Consider the following 7,500-nt stretch of genomic DNA (forward strand, 5'->3'; position numbering starts at 1 on the left):
AAAAAAGGAAGGAATATGGGGGGAGGGGAGTGGAAGGGGAAATGGGGGAAGGGAAGATTTGATTTTTACAATAAGCTAAATGAGACTATATCTTGTGATAAGGATTCGATACCAAAGAATAATAATGAATGCAACGAGTTTACGGGCGATAGTCGCGATAAACGTTCTCAATCCTCTTTTATTGTTATTTTTTCTCTTTCTCTTTCTTTTTCTTTCTTTTTTTTTTTTTGTTATCTCTTGTTTTCTCTTGTTTTATATTTCGTCGTCTTTCTCAGTCTTCGAACTCCATCATAAAAGCATGATATATATATATATATATATACATATATATATATCATATTTATACGTATATATATTTATTTATAACACTTATATTATAATAATTAATCTCGTCTATCGTATATATGTATATATTTGAACGAGATCTATGCAATCTCGATTAAGTCGCTCAATCGCTTAGCCTCCGATTTATTTTATTTTATTTTATTTTATTTTATTTTTCCTTTTTGTTTTTTCTTTTCTTTTATTCTTATCTCTTCACACTCTTTAACCTATTCAAGGATTATTTACTAATCGTTTAATTTAATAATTGTTTAATACGTAAATTATTTTCTATTTTCATTGGAAAATAGATAGATAGATAGATAGATAAATAGATAGAAAGAAAGAAAGAAAGAAAGAAAGAAAAAAAAAAAAAGAAACATAAAAGAAATAAAAGTATCCGCCAAAATCTCCAAACGACAACGAAAATAAAAGATAATGTTTGGTAATGTTAGGTCGACAAAAAGGGAAAAAAAAGAAAAAGGAAAAAGGAAAAAAAAAGACAAAGAGGGAGAGAAGAATCGAAATAAATAATTTTTTGTTGTCGTTATCTCGAAAAATGTCATCCCTGAGGAGGTTAATGGTACTAATGTTTTTTTTTCTTTGCTTTTTTTTTTTTTTTATATATATTCTAATTCACTCGTGATATATCGTACAAAAGATGGAAAAAGGTGCCAAATAAGAAAAAAAAAAAATCCCCCGCTCCTGAAATAAAAAGAAGAAGAAGAAGAAGAAGAAAGAAGAACAAAACGAAAGAATACAAAGGACGAACTTTTCTCTGATCAAGGAAAGTTCCTCGTCGTTCTTTTCTTTTTTTCGTTCATATTTTTTACTACTAACTCGACGATCATTAGAAAAAAAAAAAGAAAAAAAAAGAAGAAGAAGGAAAGGAAGAAAAAAGAAAAGAAGAAGAGGAAGAGGTAAAAGGATAGATAGAAAAAGAAAAGAAAAGAAAAGAAAAGAAAGGGGAAAATAATGTCAACAGCATCAACATCAGCAATAACAACAACAACAGCAACAACAACAACAACAACAACTGCAACAGCAACAACAACGAATAGACTCGTCTGACATCGACTGGATGAATGAATATCACTTATGTGTTAATCGTTGACGCATTTAGCGAAAGATAAAATGAAACTTGATAATATCTTCTTCCATGGAAACGCATTGCCGGTGCCTTCGAGAATAATCCCTTTTACTTAAATCATCCTCCCTTTACAAAAACTCCTTACTCTGCGAATCCTTTAAATGCGTATAGTAATAAAGAAGAAGAAGAAAAAAAAGTAATGGAAGAAGAAGTGGAAGAAGATGAAGGAAGAGAAGAAGTAGGATAAATGAAAGAAAAGGATAAGAAGATAAAAGAAAAAAGAAGAAGAAGAAGAAGAAGAAGAGGAAGAAAAAAATAAAAGGATTTAGATTGATCGTTCGTTTTCAACTATTCGATTCTTCCAACGATCTACGCTTTAATTGATCCTTCATACTTCTTGGTTTTTTTTTTCCTTTCGTATATACTTACATTATGCGTTATTATTCGAACGAGGAGAAAGAAGAAGAAGAAGAAGAAGAAGAAGAAGAAGAAGATGATAATAAAAAATGAAGATGAAAAACAGATATACACACCCACAAAAAGAGAGAGAGAGAGAGAGAGAGAGAGAGAGAGATACGCGCGTTATCGCGTGTTATACAAGAATGAAGAGAGTGCCGGTTCATTCTCAAGGGTACCGGCCCGTTTTCGTAAGGATAAATTATCTCATATTAATTAAATGCAATGAAAAAAAAAGAAAAAACAAACAAAAAAGAAATGAACAAACGAACGAACAAACGAACGAACAAACAAAGAAACGAATAAGCGAATAAATACAAATAAACAAGAGAAAGAAGAAAAAGAAAAAGAAGAAGAAGAAGAAAAAGAAAAAGGAAAAAAAAGTAAAGCAAACGAAATCGTATGCTATCTTTCTTTCTTTCTCTCTCTCTCTCTCTCTCTCTCTCTCTCTCTCTTTCTATCACTTTTTCTCTCTCTCTCTCTTTTTTGCGATAACGAAACAAACTGATCTCTCCTCGAAACGATGGCAATAATAATAATAATAATAATGATGATGATGATGATGATGATGATGATGATGATAATGATCGATGATGATTGATGACTATAATGATGATAATGATGATAATGATGACGATGACGATGATAAGGATTATGAACGAAGTGTTAATCTCTCGAATATTATCGCTAATCGATATTTTTCGAGGGTCCTTACGAAAACGGGCCTCCCGACAAAGACAGTTACTCCCATAGATTCTAATTAATATTTAATAATAATTATTGTAATAATGATAATGATAATGATGATGATGATAATGATGATGATGATGATGATGATGATGATAACAAAAAAATAACAACAACAACTATATTTAATAAACGACGACGAAGATGATGATGATGATGATGATGATGATGATGATGACGATGATGTTGATAATGTACTCGCTAACTCGATGTCTCTGTGCATTTCCAAAACGAAGTCGAATAACGAAGGTGCTATGTATCTAAATAAGTAGAAATGATCGCTAAATACCGAGCTGTAATCATCTTTAAAATCATATTAATACGAGAGAGAGAGAGAGAGAGAGAGAGAGAAAGAGTGAATGAAAGATAAGATTTGTTATCTGTGCCAAAAGAAGTAGAACAAGACGGAAAAAAAAGAAAGATAAAATGATAAAATGCAAAAGAAAAAATATGAGAAATGAAATAGAGAAATGCTTCGATATAAAACGATTATTAATGAAAATATTCGACGAACAAAGCTAATAAGAGAGAGAGAGAGAGAGAGAGAGAGAGAGAGAGAGAGAGAGAGAGAGAAGGAAACTAACTAAAAGAAGAATAAGAAGAAGAGGAAGATAGGAAGAAGTAGAAGGATGAAAGATTTCATTTTTCCCTCCAAACCGGCTCGGTAAATAATCGCGATATAAGCCAATTTAGAATTAATTATATGTAATATTAACTCGTCTCGTTCAACGTGTCATTTTATTATTCTACGTCGATAATATGACCTCTCTCTCTATTTTGTTCGTCGCCGATTGAAACGTCCTAGCATATGTCGCGACGAATGATATAGATAAATAGATGGATGGATAGATAGATAGTTAGATAGTTAGATAGATAGATAGATAGTTAAATAGATAGATAGACAGATAAATAGATAGATAACTAAAAGAAGAAGAAGAAGAAGAAGATGATAATGATAATGATAATGATCATGATGATGATGATGATGAAGGAGAGAAAAACGTGTCCAACGAATGTCAACGAGTCAAACATTGTGGCGAGACGCGGGAGGGGTTTGGCGCGAAAAAAAAAAAAATATATATATATATATAAATAAAATCGAATTTATTATTAATGACGGGGAGAGAGAAAGAGAGAGAGAGAAAGAAAAAAGGAAGAAAGAAGAGAAAGAAATATAAACGTTTCTCTTTCGTTTCTCCCCTCCTTCCTTCCTACCATCCCTCCCTCCCCGCCCTCAACGCTTTGCTTTTGCGCGTTATAAACCCCATTCCCGCCCCCTCACTCTGCCCCCACCCCCCCGCCTCTCGTCAAATATACATACATATATGTATGTATATATCGCCACTTTCGATGCATCCTACAAAAGTAATAATAATCGAACTCGCTAAGCCAAAGTACGAACGACTATGCGAAATATTAATTAACGATCGTGATATTAATGATCTGTAAACGAAATAAGGGGCCGTTGGGATTGGGATTAGGGAATTGAGGGATGGAAGGGGAACTTTCGGGCGGGAGGGGAGGGTAAGGGCGGATGATGGTGGTGGTGGTGGTCGGGGGGGGGGGGGTTAATAAAAGAAGAATAAAAAAAATAATGAGAAAAGAAACACGAACGAACGAAATGAGAAATAAAAGAAAAAAAAAAAAAAAATAAAATAAAATAAAATAAAATAAGAAGAAGAAGGAAAAAAGTATAAAAAAGAATAAGAACGAACTGATTCCATGGTGCCCGACCGTATTTCGTTCGTAGCGATGACTCCTTCCATGTCTGACCAATGCCGTTCCGTTTCTACTTGTGTCCACGGCGAGATCAACATAGGAATCGCGCGAATCTCTCAAGAGTATTCTTCCCTGCTAATGTAAACACCTAAATTTCCTCTCTTCTTGTCTTTTTTGTTTTTTTTTGTTTTTTTGTTTTTGTTTTTCATCAAATTTTTCATACTGATAAAATCTTATCGAAGAGATAGAGGTAGGATTGGAGGAGATAGGGGATTGTATGGGCAGAGAGATGAGTGGGGGGCGGAAAAAGAAGAGGATGATGATGATGATGATGATGATGATGATAGTGATGATGAAGGAAATGAATAAAATAAAAATAAAAATATAATACAAACGAATGATTTTTATCTAGAGATAAGAATAAAGGCAAGCTCGGCGATTAAGAAGTTTAATTCATTCGTTTAATTCATTCGAACTAAATCATTCGTATTGATTTGTAGTAATAACAATAATAATGATAATCATGATGATGATGATGATGATGATGATGATGATGATGATGATGATGATGATGACAATGATATTGATGATGATAATGACGCGATAATGACGATGATGATAATAATCGTTTATAATTTTCATTGAAATTTTTCTCTTATTCAATGTTTATTAACTATCACCTCCGTCCCTCCGTCCCTCCCCGTCCCCCTCGCCCCGTTAATACTCTCTCATTGTACAATAATATCATTAATTATTCCGAGTTGCCAATGTCAGTCAGTTCGATAATATTTAGAATGGCGAGCGCGTGCCTGCGCGACACTCATACAAGAAGTAAGAGAGAGATAGATAGATAGATAGACAGAGAAAGATAGAGAGAGATAGATAGTGAAATAGAAAGAGAGAGATAGATAGAGAGAGAGAGAGAGAGAAAGAGAGAGAGAAAGGGTGTATTCTTCTCGAATAATAATAAAGAGATTGTGATGTTCTCTCAAGTATGGACCAGAGGTCGACCGTGCCAGTGAAAACGAATGAAAGTGCTATTCTACTTAGGCATACACGTGTAATAACGTGCGACGATATACATACATGCATACATACATACATACACACATACATACATACACACATACATACATACATACATGGATACATACAAGCATACAATGCATGCAATCATACCAAAGGACAGAGTATTTTGTTCCTCGTATCTCACATCGTATAATATGATAATTAATTGCGTCATTTAGATACGTACATACATACATACATACATACATACATACATACATACATGCATACATACGTTACGTGACAATCGAAAAACTTATTTATACAACAATGCAAGCACTCGTAATCGTAGACTCAGGAGAATGATTCTTGGTTTTCTGTTTAAAGAAAAGAGAAAGAGAGAGAGAGAGAGAGAGAGAGAAAGAGAGAGAGAGAGAGAGAGAGAGAGAAAGAGAGAGGAGAAAAAATAGGAAGAAGGGAAAAATGAGGGAGAGAGAGAAAACCGGATATATTATTATAAGGGGATCTTTTAAAGCGGGAATAATAAGATAAGGAGGATGAGGATGAGGAAGGAAGAAAGAAAGAAATAGAAGTAAAAGTAAAAAAGTAAAAATAAAATAAAGTAAAATACAAAGATGAAGGGAGAAAAAGAAGAGATAATAGATATACTAACGAGTAAACTAGCACCGTAGAGGAAAAGACGGAATTAGGAGAGAGAGAGAAAGAAAGAGAGAGAGAGAGAGAGAGAGAGAGAGAGAGAGAGAGAGAGAAACAAAGAGACAGAGAAAATAGAATAGAGAAGAAAATGGGATAAGAGTCGATAAAGAACGAGTAAGTAGAAACGATGATTAAAAAAGAGAAAAGAGAAACTAGAAATGAAATTAGAAGAGAAAGTTCGAAGGGATTCTTATAATCTCCAAATACAATATACATAGATTATCATTTGGAAAGGGCACTCGATTATTGAAAATGAACAAAATAATAATAATAATAATAATAATAATAATAATAATAATAATAATAATAATAATAACAATAATAATAATAATAATAATAATAATAATAATAATAATAATAATAATAATAATAATAATAATCGACGTTGTTGTTACATACGTCGCAACGACTTAAGGAAGGAAGAAGAAGAAGAAGAAGAAGAAGAATAAGAAGAAGAATAAGAAGAAGAAAAAGAATAGGAAAAAGATGAAGAATAAGAATAAGAAGAAGAGAGAGTTACCTCAACGTCCGTTCAATGTGATATTTTGCAATATCCGATAATTAACTAGATGTTGACTAGTCAGACTTTTAAGTAGGTATAATTTCATTTGATTTTCAACATGAAAACAGCTCTCTCTCTCTCATTGTAATCACCGATTAAATTCGGAGATAAAGACATATAGAGGGAGGGTCCAACAGCATAAGATATTGTGATATAATTCTTCTAATATATCTAATAAAGTTTTATATTCGTGTAATATCTCTCTCCGTTGATCCGTACGGGTCACAACCATATATATTATCCTTTCTCAAGGTGTTCGACCGGGATAAAGGTACGTACATACGTACGTTACATACATGAATACAATATATGTAGATATGTATGTAAAAGTTGTCCGTTGGGGGAAGAAACGGGGAAGAAACGGGGAGAAAACACGGGTTTCTCTTCGTGTCGGCGTTCATTTCACGTTGGGCCGTCGTGCTTCTTCGAGATATATATATATACATATATATATATATATATAAAAGAAAGAGAGAGAGAGAGAGAGAGAGAGAGAGAGAGAGAGAGAGAGAGAGTAAGGTCGATAAAAGTGGGATCGATTGAAGGGTATCGTGTCATTCGAATCGCGACGGTCCTAGTTTTAAGTTCATTCCGAACTCTCTATTTCTCTCTCTCTCTCTCTCTCTCTCCCTCTCTCTTTCCTTCTCTCTCTCTCTCTCTCTCTTTCTCTCTTTCTCTCTCTCTTTCGCGGCAAATTCCGAGAATCAATTAATGGTGACGCGGCGTATGACTTCGCGTCACGTTAGCTCGCGTGACACCCGGTCGTCTTTCAAATCGCAGTCGGTAAACGTACCTCCCAAATGTGCACGGCGCATAATATATTCAAGGCGATTGTGACCAACGCGCGATTTCGATTATTTTCGTGGTCGGAAAGCGTGCA

General features: G+C 33.7%; 1 protein-coding gene across 4 annotated transcripts in view; it reads left to right on the top strand.

Annotated features, from left to right (window-relative positions):
* The window catches only part of LOC124429018 (protein bric-a-brac 1), a 69,238-nt gene extending 67,127 nt beyond the window's left edge, over positions 1 to 2,111 (top strand). For all 4 annotated transcript variants that reach the window (XM_046973713.1, XM_046973732.1, XM_046973704.1 and 1 more), the window contains exon 4: positions 1 to 2,111. This exon is cut by the window's left edge and continues 1,686 nt beyond it. The gene's annotated coding sequence lies outside the window, so the exon portion shown is untranslated.
* The last annotated feature ends 5,389 nt before the right edge of the window (positions 2,112 to 7,500 follow it).

This window comes from Vespa crabro, chromosome 1 (genome assembly GCF_910589235.1).
Source record: "Vespa crabro chromosome 1, iyVesCrab1.2, whole genome shotgun sequence".
Taxonomy (NCBI): Eukaryota; Metazoa; Arthropoda; class Insecta; order Hymenoptera; family Vespidae; genus Vespa; species Vespa crabro.